General features: G+C 40.6%; 1 long non-coding RNA gene across 2 annotated transcripts; it reads right to left on the bottom strand.

Moving 5' to 3' along the window:
- Window positions 1–1,116: 1,116 nt before the first annotated feature.
- On the bottom strand, window positions 1,117–15,314 carry LOC120442800. Of its 2 annotated transcripts, none has more exons than XR_005614932.1 (4): window positions 15,245–15,314; window positions 2,770–2,925; window positions 2,552–2,685; window positions 1,117–2,461 (listed from the first exon to the last, which is right to left on the bottom strand). It is a non-coding gene; the product is annotated as an uncharacterized LOC120442800 (long non-coding RNA). The 2 variants fall into 2 exon arrangements; XR_005614933.1 differs by having other exon boundaries at window positions 2,552–2,662.
- Window positions 15,315–15,606: the final 292 nt, after the last annotated feature.

Raw genomic sequence — 15,606 nt, 5'->3', positions numbered from 1 at the left:
CGCCCATGTTTTCTGTGCTGGTCGGAGTGCAGTGCATGACACAAAAGCAAGATTTTCTGCTTTGGTTTCACACACGTATAATCTTAAAAAATATTTTTAAAAATGAAAGGACTTCTGTCAGAAGTTTACGCATTTAATAACTGAATCTTTTTAGGTCAGGACAAATAGCTACCAGTCATTCGAGCTTCCCCTTCATTATTAAACATAAATCGCCAAATGATAGATTCTGATTTTGTCTTCTCGGGATGAAGAAAAAGAGGCGACACAAAGTCCTGCAAAAGATTAATTGGATCGCCTCAATCAAAACTCATTTAATTAAAAAGATCACTATTGAGATGAATGCAAATGAAAGGCAGCTATTGAACTAAACCCATTCTTCTATTCACGAGCTAAAGGTGGGATGAGACTACATGGTAAATACGCTGTTTGCTCAGCTCGGATTGTGTGTGTGTGTGTGTGTGTTCACCATTACTCCGATTGTGGGATACTCGTAGCTGAGAGAGGGGCTATGTGATGGAGTATGACCGCTGTCACAATACAGACAACAGAAAGGCTTGGTGAAAAAATGTAATTTCCCCTCCACTGTGAAGCAGCAGCAAAAAAAAAGAGAGGGGGAGAAAAAAAAGAAGGATGAAGAAGGAAAAACGTGGGGGTATAAAAAAAAGGACCCAGCAGAATTATTTGCCTGTAACTACTAGGGCTTGTGGTAATTATTATAATGATGTCTCTGAGTCAAGGCAGAGGTAGTGCCGCGATCACACGAAGGCTGATCAGAAAATCCAAAATTTCAGGGGGTGCATAACGCAGCCACAGTCAACTCATTAATGTGTGCTAATAAGGAGAAATGACAGAATGATGCTGGTTAGCCTTCTGCAAATATGACGGGAGGTAGACAGCCGTGATCGTTTTCTTTCTGTTACATGCTGAAAACATGTACTTTCTCACATTCTCTTTGAAGCTTCTGTTATCTGCAGTCATTCATACATCAATGAAACTAATATTCCACGTGAAATTTTTGGATTGTCGATTGTTTTACATGTCATGCAAGTTGGACGTGAGTACATGCACACAAGCAAAAACAATCCATCTGCTTACATTGTGGCATGGGTTTGGATACAGCAGAAAACTTTATGCACAAAAAACAGTAAACTAAATGACAAATATGAACATTTTTTACAGATGATAAAATAACATGCAGGGGCTGATCATCAGCTAGTCGCTTGTAAAAAAAAAAAAAAAAAAAAAAGAATCAGCAATGATCCTTGTTACACTAAAGTAAGTGTGTATCAGTAATTAAGGATACACTGATATACTGGCCAATATTACACAACTATTCAGGTGTATCAGTAGAGTTTTTTGCCCTGGTTATAAATTCAAAACTACTGTAATGAGTAGCTGAAGAACTTTAAAACACGTCATTTATTTTACTGATGCTAGAACCTGGAACAAAGTGGAAAAACAACACAATAAACGTAAAAAATTTTGGTAAAATATCAGTATCCCTTACCTGACATTTTATTATTTTAAACATTGGTATCAATACAGGCTCAAAATTTCCATATCTGTGCATCCCTGATAATTAGTATAATATAGAGTATGAATGGCCATTTAAACACACCAAAAACCGCAATTGCGCAATTTTTAAAAATTTAATTTGCATTCAGATTTTAATCATATCTGTTTCTAGTCTCACGCTGAAAACTGAGCTCTATTGTGTACACATCACGCACAGCTTCATGTAATGTTTCTCAAAGGACTGGATTTATTCAGGCTACATGCTGAAGATCTATTGTAACTTCTCAGGTAATAATGGCGCTCTGTTTTTTGTTTCCTGTTTGTCAGATTAGCAGATGTTACATGTTTCCCAAGTATTTCACTGCAAAACAATAAAGTTACTCAAGGAATAACAAGTATGCATCATCTTTGTCTGCTTTCTAAAAGAGCCCGGGCTCTCTTATCTTTTGCAGCTGCAGAGCAGTCATTAAAGATGCTGTTAAAAGCTGAAAGTCCCCTCACACTTTATTTTATCATTATTAATATTATTGATTTATTAAGTTATTTGAATAACATACCGTAGTATCTGTTTTTTGGAAGAATGCATACATGTTCTTTATAGATGTGCTTTAGATTACAAAAAGACCCTCTTAGAGCAGGAGTCCTTTCATGAGAGGGGAGAAAGAGAAGGTGTGGCGTGCTTGAACTAGATTTCTTTATGGAGGATGGATTTTGGCAAACAATGTTTTGTGACCAAAAGCATTTTCTCTGTGACTGTGCGACTGGCCCAAGAAGGCATGGTGGACATGCAGGGATAGGGTAGGCTGCTGATATGCACAGATGTTCCCCCTCATATCCACGAGCGTGTGACCACAGTCACTGGTTCATCCTTGCCCGGCGCCCGCTTACGCATCTTGCCTCTTGGTCCCTCCGCATTACACACAGCCCTGTTTGATTCTGATAGGTCCTGAAAGCCAGGAGACATACACAGCTGTAACAACATCAATGCGCTTCGTCAGGTTTTCAAGTCGGGGACATGTCTTATTATAATTACTACCTTTGCATTATTTATTTTGCTCCACAGAGGCAAATTGTTTTGGTGCTTACTGGATGGTTTTGCGTTTTCCTATTTTCCTTCCTTCCCTCCCTCCTTCCTGTCCTCCTTTTCCTGCTCTGGGAGAAGAGAGAAAACTGGAGTTTGGGAAGAGGGACAGGGTGAGAGTAGGTGAGGGGAGAATGGTGGGGGTAGCAGTGATCTGCAAATCATTTATTTACGTTTGGCATCTGCATAATGAGGCAGGGAGCCAATGGCAGCCCTGGCCGGCTGGAGACAGGGTGGCATGCCTTCAGTTTTAATGGGCACACTGAAGAAACTTCCAATCCTTCTTGACATTTCTCATAGCGAAATAAACGTGCTCTGGGTCAGAGTGTCTATTAGGAAGATAAGAGACGAACAAGTCAATTATACTTCAATGACTACATAGCCAGGGGACCTCATTAACATGATCAGGGAGGTCCATGCTGCAGCAGCCCTCTCCTGTGTGTAGCCCCTGATTAAGTTGTGGAAGAATGACATGGCCTTTTTCCCTCTGCTCCATGCAGGAAGAGAAGGAAAAGCAGCGCAAAGGACGTAAATATATTCAAATCTACATAAGCAAGCACAAACACAATCCCCCCCACACACACATGGGCATGCACGCGGTGGCAAAGACACACAGCAGACATCGCCAGGACGTGGTGTCTGACCAGCCAGCCAGAAATTGTTGACACATTCAAAAAAAGTGAGAGGCACACTCCATCAGAGGTTTGTGGGGAGGTTTTTTTTTATCTGCTGATAGGCTCACAGAAGTGGATGCTTTGGGAAAACATTTGTGGCAGGGGATGTAGCGAGCTGTCATGCACAGCCTGGACGCATGGCCTTGGGTTGCGAGTGGAGGGTGGGCTATGTGGGGTGGAGGGGGGGTGCGGCGCAGCAGCCGAGGCAGGGCACAGGCAGAAGCGGAGGCGCGGGTTTAAAAAAAGCAGAGCCTGGGGTTTGGTGGGCGGAGTGGTGCTGTTTTTTTTCCTTTTCCCTTCCCTTCTCCTCAGCGCCGGCTTGTTTTCTCGGCGAGGACGCTGCGATCTGTTGACGCTGATGCGATGAGTGCAGACAGGGTACAGGGAGCACGGCTTGTCTTTTCTAGTGCTTGCATAGTGTGCATCATATACAGCCACTGCTTGGCCAAGGCTCCAGCTAATTAATTTGTATGCCTATTTGGACCAGTGGGAATTGATCAGCAGTCAGCTTATCAGCAGCAAAAGTGTCGACTGCTGCTTCCGACTGCAAGAAAAACACTCATTCACCCAACACTTGCCGTCTTTTATGTTGTGAGCTATTGTGGCTCTGCCTCTTGGCTTGAAAAGCAGTGTTTATACATTTATCTTTCATCTCCATAAGTGTGTTTGAAATAGTAAAGAGAATGGCATTGATTTGGTAACCCTGGCCAGGATTTAAGGATTGCTAAACACTGGCAAAAGATCACAAGTGCTTAATAGTATAGGATCAAAGTAAGGCACTAACTGGAGAAACTTCTCTGGGTTGTGTGTGGCCCTGAAAAGAAAGAGGAGAAGGAGAGACGGTAACAAGCCTTTGTCCACAGGCACACCAAGCACACACAAAGGCATCCCACTAGGAAAGGTCCCAGACGTATTTGCTCTCATACCTCCATTATTGCTCTGTGAAACATGAATGATTTGATTATTTGATGACAGCTTATTTCTTAAATCTGTTTCGGCACCATATGTGTCTAATATGCGGCTCGCCCGCCATATGAATGCATTGCCCTGGGGACTGTAAAAGGCCAGTGCAGTTTTCAAACCTGGAGGGAGGATTGGCTTGTGAACTCAGACAGGCATACTGTGCTACGCAAAAGCGCAGCGGACTGGATTCAAGTGCATGTTCAAGGAAACGTCTTCCTATTGCCGTGCCTCTTGTATTCTCCCAGTTTTTTTTTTTCTTTTGGATTATGAATTAATAAGACTGCTTAAGGCTATAACTACTGTTTTTGAATATCTTGGCCTTGGCAAGCCAAATAAATCAGGCAGAACAGAGCCACAGAAAGACTCCTTCTTTATGTCCACTGTCGTCCTGAGGTAATATTCTTGTTATTATAATTGGTTCCTGAGTTTTTTTTCTCCTCTGGCAGGAATGTCAAACAATGTGTTGCAATTGAGACTAACTTTAACCTGCTTGGCAACCTGTGTCTAATCATTCTAATTGGGTCCTTAGAGGAGCTGACTGGATGACAGTGATGCTCTGATGATAAATCACATCAGACTGTCCACACTATTGGCACAAATTCCAAATTAATTGAATTAATCCCCAATTCTTGCAGAATTTAGTGGTGATCCAGAGCCGATGACATTTTTCTGTGAGAGGTGATGCAGTTTCAGCTTTCTGTCAGGCTTCATCAAACATATATTTTATATGTAAAATATATAGTATATATTTTTATTTTTTCATATTTAGTATATTTTTGCCAAGGTTTTAAATTACATATTACATGTGATTTGTATTTCCAACACTTAGGAAAACCCCCTGCTAATTAACTCATAACTAATTACATTTTAGTAGCATTTAGTAGTATTTTAATATCTGTTACACAATAGAAATACTTTGCTTAATAAAAGCCATTATTTTCAAAATTATAATATCGCGTTATGTATGTCTATTATGTCTACATATATCATAAATTATAGCCTTTTTTGAAATAATTGTGTTTCTTTATGTCTCACATGCATTTTGTGTTTCATGTACTTTTTAATGATTACCAAATGTTACTTTTTTGTAATAATGCAATTTTTGTACATTTAGTAATGTTAAGCCTTTATTTGACAGCAAGGCAGTGTTGTGTTTTAGTTTTAACTACAATCCTTCCATATCTACATCCAACCAAGTAATTTGGTGGGAAAAGCCAAAGTGAAAAACAACAGATAACAAAAATGAATGGTTAGAGAAACCAAATATGAACCCCCGCGTCTGAGTTCACAGTTTTACTATTTATATAAACTACTCAGTTAATTATAGTAGAATGAAATTCTATGAAACCCATTTTCATGAAACAGCCATTTTATTGATACTGTACTCTTGATGCTAAGCTAGAAATCACCCAGAGCTTAAAAATATCTTCATAATAAGAAGAATAAGCTATATTTTTGGGGAAACAAAATTGCCTTAAATTACCTTAAAGTCTTAGTACTGCTAAAATGTGCAGGGAAAACATCTTCTAGATTGGGGGTCAATAGTGCTAGCAAGCTAAGCTAAACATGTGCTAGCTAATAGTGGCCCTACCTATGTAATACACTTTTCTAGATCACTGTTATTTTCCCAGTCTGTTGTTCCACTAAGAGTCAACCTATTCAATGTTTTTCAGGATGACATTTGAAGTAAATCAGTAAGTGGAATCATAAACCTTGAGTAGCTTGAGTGTTTCACACTGCTCTTTAGCAATACTATAGAGCAGCAACAAGAGCTGAAGTGCATACACCTTTAAAATACGGCTATATGCTGAATAGTTTATTTATTATTTTATTCCTGAGGTCCCTCTATCCAAAGTTTATTATACCATATGTCAGCTACTTCTATCTGGAAGTGGCTGACAGCCAGAAATCCTACCAGTGGCTGGACAAAGCTGCACTGAAGACAGCACAGCTCTAAGTACAAGATCCATAGTGGCTGGGGTCTATCACACCAGACTAAACCCCAGGTGCAGGCTGTGTAGAGATGTTCCTGAGACAATCCAGCACAAAACAGCAGGGTGCAAGGTGCTTGCAGGCAGGGCATACATGGAACACCATAACCAAGTGGCCGGCATAGTATACAGAAACATCTGTGCTAAGTACTGCCTGGAAGTCCCGAGATTAAAATGTGAGACGCCCCATAGCGTGGTTGAGAATGACTGAGCTAAGATCCTGTGAAACTTCCAGATACAGACGAACAAATTGGTGATGGCTAAGGTAGCAAACCCGCACTGCATCCCTGCTATAACTCATACCTCTAGCACAGAAACACCTGATGTTATTCTTAGTGAAGTGCAAGCAGACATGGTTAGCTTTAAGTAATGCAAATGACCTCGAGGCACTGAGGCACATTATAGTATAAAATTGTATAGTGGCATGTACAAATTGCTTAAGAACTGAGAGACTGGAAGATAAATAGGCTGTTTTGATTATTTTTCTGCTTTCTCAAAGAACCTTTCCAACAATTGGAATATACTGACTTGCTAATTCTCCACTTCTGAATAAAATCAATTCATGAGCTTTGAAGGAGGTCACACTGCGGTCTTGGGATACAAGTCTTCTTTTATCTAACTGCAAATAAAGCCCACCACCGCTTCAAGGTTTGTGCCACAACAAAATTTTCCAGTGGAGAAAACTGGAAACTCAACAAGGGCAAATTCAGATACTTTTGACCGTAGACAGAGATTTTCACAATTAATCTTGCAGTACTTCTGGAAAAGGTAGTTTGTAGGTGTCACAGAGGTGAGAGACATCTGAGGTGTGCTGTAATTCTGTGTAGACGTATATGTGGTTCCTGTGAGGATTTGAGGGGGGTTGCAGCTACGGGGATTTTTTTCTGGCCATTTAGCCCGGCTAATAGCCTCTCTGCCATGCCAAATCACCCTTCTTGCCAAACATTCAGACCTGAACTCCCGACATCCCCTCAGGGGACAGAAGAAGCGCTTTAATTTAGATACTGCATCTCAAAGCCTTTGAATTTAAAGGAAGGAGGAAACTGGTGTAAACAGAAGAACAAAAGGCTACAGCACAGAAAGCAGGATTTATCTTCTTATCAGCATTGCTGGTGTCACACTCGGTGTTCCTGCTGCCTCAGATCTCTAGCAGGGATAATGCTGGCTGTGCCCTAACAAGACATACAGTTATGGTTGACTTCTTGTTTCTCAGGTCTTCTCACAGACTGGAAGAAAATACTCACTTTATTCACTTCAAATGCAGTAACTACACCCGTCTGCTTGTTCTTTTGACATGTGAAGAATAAACAGAAACCTCAGATGAACAAAAGACCAAAATCACCAGCAGGAATTAATATGCTGGATTTTCTTTTCATACAGATTTTCATTTGGTTGGTCGGCTTGTCTGTGACTGTTTAACATTGCTTATTACAGCAAGGAAGTGAGGCACGTAATAGTCATCCCTTCAATAACCTCTGAGCCATACGAAAGCTGTTAAATCTGGAACAGAGAACAGCACAAATGCCACTACGCTCTCTCACAGCAGGTAGTTTTACTGCAAAATCAATAACAAAGACTTCAATACACTTAAAGGCTATGGATTATATTAAGAACTTATTGGCATTAGATTTGAACGCACTCACTAAGTATGTCATACAACTTCTTCCTTGTCAAATGGTGGATCCTATTACCCACGATACAACAGAGATCAACACACATGCACAGACACAGTTGCCGTGTGTATTACGTGCTAAGAAACCGTGGCTCCTAAACATCTATTTGCCCCCTGAAGGCTAAAACAGGTCACAGTGTCATGCTCATTTGGCCTGTTATATTTTTCACACTTGTACACATGCCGGCTAATTTACCATAATTACCAAATTAACTGGTGAATAATTTAATTTTAATTATTACATTTTTTTCACTTCTCGTTCCTTCATCTACCTTCATAGTGTTGGATTTAAAGACGAGGTCTGTTTCGAGTGTCATGTTCAATAAAGTGGGATGGGATGGGACCCAATTAATATCAGATAGTTGGAACCCTCAAACAGAAAAGAAAAAAACAGACTCTAACAGGGACATTTCCTCAGGACATATCTGAGTCTGACTAGATTAGCTTTAATTTGAGCAGTGAAGCCCACAGGGTATAGGTTTGTCTTGAAGGTAAGCACGTTAGACCGAGAAAAGACCCGAATAATAATAATAATAATGATAATCTTCCGATAGCAGGCTATGCACCTGCAAAGCTCCTGTTGTTAGCAGGAGATGTGGTTAAAAAAGCAAATCTAACTGGGATGTCACTGTAAAAGAAAAAAAAGGAGAAAATGTAATATTTAAGTGTACCTATATTCTCTAATAGTAATTTTCTGCATTTAATAATTTTTTAAATGACGCTTTGACTTACATTTTCAATGAAGGGCACTTTCTCGTAACAGGTCATTTCTGTTCAGTGATGTTGTCCCTATAATGGAAGAAAAAGACTTCAATACTCCTTCCACAGTTTGTGTGAGCTCCTTCATTTTTATAAAATATGTCTGTGCAAAACCTTTAAAACTCAGACAAATATTTTTGGTGCTGTTTTGGTGCAAATATGACTCATTACATAAAAACTTAACTGAACCCTAGTGAAAGCCAAACCCACCCTGTGCCATCAATGACCAGTGCAGAAGTTTCTATGAATGTTTTTCTGCTGTGCTTCCGCTTCTGCTTCCACGTCCCAACCCTCTCGCCTCTTTCTGTCTGTCACTCTGATACTCTAATAGCTCTTCTACTCCCTGGTAGTCTTAGAAGTATCTCTGCGCTGTGGTCCTTCAGCTCACATTACCCAAGGCTAGTCCACACTCTTGAAATTGTAACCTTATGATTCTCCAGGCCAAACTTAATGGGACACCAGAGTCCTAACCCGCCCCAACCAGCACCGTGGATTAGTGCTACTCGGATCCAATCACATCCAGGCCCGTCACAGAGGCCCTTCAGACCAAGTAGCTGCAAATCTGAGGCGGCAACTCTGGGCCCAAGACCTGCCTGAGTTTACCCATAGCCCCGGGTCATGTGGCTTTGCTCACCAGCCTTTGATGGCCTCAGGGGACTAAAAGAGCAGAGGCAGAGAGAGGAAGACAGCTAGACTGACCCAGAAAGTCTAGCATGGTGAGACACATGATGGTCCCATGGTGACCTCTCCTGGTTTTCAGTTGACGAAGATGTGGACTAAAGAACATCTGGAAGGCATCCCCATGAGCACCAAGAGGCATGTCTGTGGCTGAAGTGGGGCTGGTCAACAGACCAGATGAGGGAATGCTTCCTGTGGGTCACAGAGGTAAACTAAAGTGGGCATGACGATAAGGTCAATATAGCTAAACTCACTACCTTATGAAACAGTTAGCCACTAAAATAAACACCATTAGCCCCCATGAGGTGAGTTGGTTGTAAAGTCTGTGTCCTTTTTTAAGATACAGTCATATGACAATACAACCGCGGATAACCTACAAAACTTGATATTTATGCAGTGTGTTATTGGTTATTTAGCAAAAATTGAGCCAGAATCCAGTAAATAAAAAGCTCAGTAATGCTTCCATAGGAATTAAAGGGGGTAAATAGCCACCAGGTGCTGCAACATAACCACCTCTAACATAAGCAGAGGATTTGGCAGTTGGTTAAGAAAGAAAGATATGAACAATGAGTTTAGATCAATCTTTAAATTTTTAAGACCATTTCTAAACAGTTTGAACTCCATTAGTGCAACGAGAAAGATTATTCACAAATGGAAAACATTTTAAACAGTTGCCAGTCTTCCAGGAGTTGGAAACTCACTCAAGTAACCTCACTCCAAGATCAGACGGAAACCCTCATCTCTCTAAAGAACAGTTCAGCATGACTTAGATTTGCAAAGTTGCATCTGAACAAACAGGACTCCTTGAATAATGTCCTTGGGACAGGTGAGACAAAAGTGAAGATGCCTGGCCACAATGCAAAGCAATATGTTAGTTATAAAGGTTTGGGGTGGGCCACAGGACCTGGGCACCTTGCAGTCATTGGGTTCATCGTGAGCTCCTCTGTACACTAAAGTGTTCTGGAGTCAAATGTGAGTATGACAGCTGAGCTGAAATTGAGTCATGACAATGGTAATGAGACCAATCACAGCAGGATAACTACAACAGAATGACTGAAAAAGAAGAAACTGAATGTGTTGCAATGGTCCAGTGAAAGTCCAGATCTCAAACAGACTGAAATGTTGTGGAGGATGTTAAGAGAGCCTTGCATAAACAAAAGTGCACAAATGACAATGACAGTGAAGCAATGTTGTCAAGAAGAGTGGGTCAAAATTCCTCCACAATGATGTGAGAGACTGATAAAGTCATACAGAACACCATTACTTCATGTTAATGTTTCTAAATGATTTTGCACTAATGTACTTTTATTTACATGGCACAAGAAGTCAGAGGTGAAGTCACAAATGAAGTATTAAGTTGAATTCTGGAGGACAACACTGTTAAGGTCTTTTTGATCAAATCTTGTCGATTTATTCTTAATGAACACAATCTTCAAGCCTTATTTTTCCCAATACTTCTAAAAGTTCCTCAAAAGCCACAGAAAATGTCAGATGATTCCAGTATCCCACTATTACACCTGTTTTGGGGTTTTTTGTTATGTTTTTCTTAATGGCGCCCTTAAATCTGTAGAGAGTAGAAGGCTGATGAATGCTGCTTCCAGGTCTGAAAAGAAAGGCCATTATGAAAGTACCTTAAACCTTCAGTCAACAGCAGGGGGCAACTCCTGTAGTTGCAAAAAGACTTCCAGTTGTATACAAGTCCATGTGAAAACAGCCCTAGGCTCACTCAATCCATGGTTTCAAGTAAACTCTTTCCTGATGAGATTATAAGCTCGATGACTAGTTTTAGGTCATACTGAACAGAGCTGGATCGCTGCGGCTCTGAACCTGTTTATTTTCACCACAGTTTCATTAGTTTTCTTTGAACATCCACAGTCCATTTCACGGACATTCAAGACAGCGTGACCGTGAAGCTCAACAGCTGAGCAGCAGCATCCACGAGATGTCAGATACAGTAACCAGCCAGTTGCCTTGAATGAAGGTGCACTGTAGAAACGAGGACAAATCAGAACAAACAGAGGAGCCACTTGGTTAGAGAGACAAAGGGATACATTAAGAGAGTACAAAGACAGAAAGAGAAAGCGAGGCGAGGCTGATTGCAAAACTCGCTTAAAGAGAACGTCAAAAGAATTAGGTCCATTACATCCGACTGAGCGTAATGAAAGCCAGCGGGTTGACGGGGAGCTGGTGAATATGCGGTGGGCGTGCAACGGCTGAAATATCAGGCAAAACTTGTATGTTGACTAGTCTTTTATCTGACTGGATTACTTTTACTTAGCCCACACGCAATGAAGCGCATGTAATGCAAAGCTCTTCGTACAGACTGACTTAGTTTCTCTTGTTGTTTTTAACATCCTTAAAGATTAAACGAGTGTAGAAATGTACACTCCATGACGTGTATGATGGACAGTTCAACACTTGTCATTCAAAAGACTCCACGGAACTGTTCTAGTTCTGATTTTAGTACCAGGACCTAGGGCTGGGCCATATCATACCGTTCACGGTAATACCGGTTTAATGTTGGGCAACGATAAGAAAATGAAATACCGCGATAGAATATGGGTAAAACGCGCATGCGCAGCGCCTTTGTTTTCATACGCACATGGCAGAAAAAAGCATGGCGGCGACGGAGAATGAGAAGGGCGAAAGTGGATCGTTGAATGAAACAGATGAAACAAAATTGGTTTGTAAAAATGGTGCAACTTCAGTGGTGTGGAACTGGTTTAGCTTTCATTCATCAGATACACACCATGATGGATTTTTTGTAGATGATGGATACACAGCGGGCTCCCGTAGTCAGGATTGGTGGACCGATTTTATGTGGTACAACATAAAAACCTCTTTCAAAAATAGTATGGATTTATACATGGTTATGCTGACGATATGTCCGCACTGGCTGCCTTTGGATTAAACTGTCATTGAGGAACCGCATTTTCAGGAGCTGTTAAATTTTATATATAGCTTTAATGCATAAAAAAATTGATGTTTAAGAAAATACATTGATGGGGTTTTTTTTTTTGCACTAATAAAGTTGTGGAGTTGTAAAGTGTTTTGTCTCGCGTCAATTATATCGGCAGTTATATCGTTATCGCAAATTTTCAAATATATATCGTGATAAATATTTTTGGCCATATCTCCCTGCCCTACCAGGACCCTTATGTTAGGGTCACATTGGTCAGTTAACTCAGCGGGAGCTTAATGCTAGTAAGCTCATTCATAGCATCCACGTTGAATGGCACCTGATTCTGCATTATGTTTTGTTAGCACATCTGTTAAAATCACACAGTGGTTGTTTATGTTAGTTGTCAGTGCAGTGTGATACAAACTACAGTTTGAAAATCAGTCATCAGTTTCACTGCTGCAGCCATTCATTTATGGAACACGCTCCCACCTTCAACACATAAAGCCTTTCATTTTAAAAGCCCACCTCTCTATTCATCAGCGTTGTCATTGTGAGACAACGTGGTCATGCTAGGCCGTGTTTTCAATGCTGTTTACAGGTATTGTGTTCAGGGCTATTGGGCCAGTGTAGCCTGGCCTCCAGGCCATTGTGCCTGCCCACAATAGATAATGAGCTATCCACCCATATGCAGCCAGCAGAATATGGACATACACCCACACACACACGCAGTATGATTTCACCAAGACAGGGACACAAGCACTCAGCCGGTGTTGTCCACAGATTTCATTGATTGAGCTATTCTGCTTACAGTTATTTTCTGTCATGAAATATTCTGACCAGGGCAACTTTGTCAGAGTATTTGGATTGAGATTTGTGCCTGAAAGCATTCAGCGGAAGGTCAAGAGCCCGATCAGGTGTTCTTCACAAGCCTGTGAGACATTCAACGACCAGCACAGTGGATGACTAATTTCAGCCACCTTTGGGGTGTAAAAATGGTTATTCAGGCTGCATGTTTTGAGAAATTTATATTGCAGCAGCTTTATAATTAAATATCTCACATACTGATTGTCAGCTTGTCAAGTTATCAATAACACATACAAGCTTATGTTTCTGATGCTTTAACTGAAATTAAATTGGGGGATATCTGATCTGATTTTGGTGTTAAAAATATTATGCTAAATTACTGGACATAATTCAAATGCAGCCATTAGAAGTTTCATGTGAAACAAACGGCCTGAATCTCCTTTAAACCTTTATACTACACTCTCAGAGCCATGTAACATTGGTTTGCTATTCAATATGGTGACATATTGATTAAAAAAAAACTACAGCCTTTGTAGGTTCTTTAAATTACCCACCAGGTGGACAAACTTAGATCCTCGAGCAGTTAAGGAGGTAACACAGCAAGTGGATTTACATGCCGCAACTGATGCAAAAAGAGAGGCCACCTCGCTCACGGCGGCCACATCAAAGGGAACCTGGTTATTAATGGGCACTGGAAGCTGCATTACCATCACATACACCTCGCTGTCCTCATTTACTCTCAGCAGCACACACAAATACACACTGAACATATGTGCGGCAAGACGGAGACACACACAACGACCACACAAGCTACGAGGGACAAACTGGGTTCTATAGTCAGAATAACCAGAAGCTGTTGTTGCCTCTCACAATTAATTAGGCAACTTATTGGGCTCAAGATGCAATATGCATGTTAATTTAATGGTTATGTTTGGTTTTAGAAAATAGAGAAAATGCTTTGATGTTCACAAAACTTGGCAGTAAATCACTGGCAGCAAACAATTACAGAATTAATGAAGATGGAGAAGACAATAGCGCAGGCTATTGTTGCAAATACATGCATGTTATTATCTTTAAACGCATGCATGGTAAATGGGAATCAGCCAATATTGTACCACCGTGTTTATTCAGGCTTAGTATCAATGCTCTCTTACTGGTCATGAGTGCATGAAGTGTGATGGTGGGCTCAGCCTTCTTTGTTGATCACTTTGATTTATTTTGGAGCGGTTCCATACCATAGACTGTATATAAATGATGGATCTGGCCACTGTGTTATCACCCAGTGCTATGTGAATTGTCATTTTGAACTTTTCTATTATGTTTATCACCATTTTGTTGGACACAAGCTAATGCTAGTAAGCTAGGTTAGCAACGTGCTTCCAAAGATACCTGCTAATAGCCAGCAGTAATTTACAGATAAAATGCTAATATTTCAATCACCAATACTGGAACTTCTTGAACAGGTTGTTAGTACAAACAAAACGACGCCCCCCCCCCACCACCACACACACACACACACAAACAAAAACATTTTCCTCCACTATTTAACAATTTAACAAGATAAACAGAATCAGATTAAAAAATGCCATTCGTGCTGCTTGCCTGTGCTCTACATGGACATCTTCACCTCTCTGCACACCTTCCTGGCTGAAGAATTGTAAAATATTATTACTTCTATAGTTGACTAAATATCTACTATATCACCCTACCCACCCTATTTACTATTAGCTGACAGTGCTAGGTGGTGGAGGAATGTTTCAAACCATTCCTTTAAGAAAAGAAGCAATAAAACACCACGAAAACACCTCACTAGATATAAAACTGCATTACTGGAAAATTGTGCATAAAATATCAAATATGAAAATAATTATTTAGCTGGAAAAATGATCCTTGTCATTGGTAAATGTATTAAAATTACTGCTTTACGTTGCCTGTTTTATTATCATCTTGTTCAGAGATGCTGTCCTCTCTCCATCATTGTCAGAGCTTTTCTTGCTAATGTACTAAAGGAGTTATTAACAGCTTTTTCATACTTCATCTTCTTACGATGCTAAATTACTGACGGTCCTTTACTTGCTAATGCTAGCTGTGTTTTCCACTCAAAGTGCCAATCATAACTGATCTCATGCGCCCCACACTATCTGTGAAAGAACAGAGGTTTATCCACAATGCCCAAACCACCAGAAAACAGAGTTCCCAGCCTACCCAGCTCAAGTCAATGCGATGGGAGATGGACTCGCCTGTAACACAGAGACAGCTACATTTTCCTATGAACACGAAACCAGCAGAGCTTTCAGAGACAATAGCTGACTGTGGCCACAAGATGGCAGTAAAGTAAAGGATGAATCCAAACAGGCGAGGAACTTTGTGACTGCACTGTGTGAGATGAAAGGAGAGAGATCGCTTTACTTTGGCAAGATTTAATTTATGTCTATGTTTAGAGTTCACTTGCCTTGCTTATCCTGACAGAGACCACAGCCACAAACCGACGTGAAAGGCCCAGTTTAGTGACTCAAAGTATCTACCATACCTGCCAGTCAGTGAGTGGGTAGACAGTAAGCAGAAAA

The sequence above is a fragment of the Oreochromis aureus genome, linkage group 11 (assembly GCF_013358895.1).
Source record: "Oreochromis aureus strain Israel breed Guangdong linkage group 11, ZZ_aureus, whole genome shotgun sequence".
In the NCBI taxonomy this organism is placed as follows: Eukaryota; Metazoa; Chordata; class Actinopteri; order Cichliformes; family Cichlidae; genus Oreochromis; species Oreochromis aureus.
The sequence above is the reverse complement of the archived record's forward strand: the minus strand, read 5'-3'. Positions and strand labels throughout refer to the sequence as shown.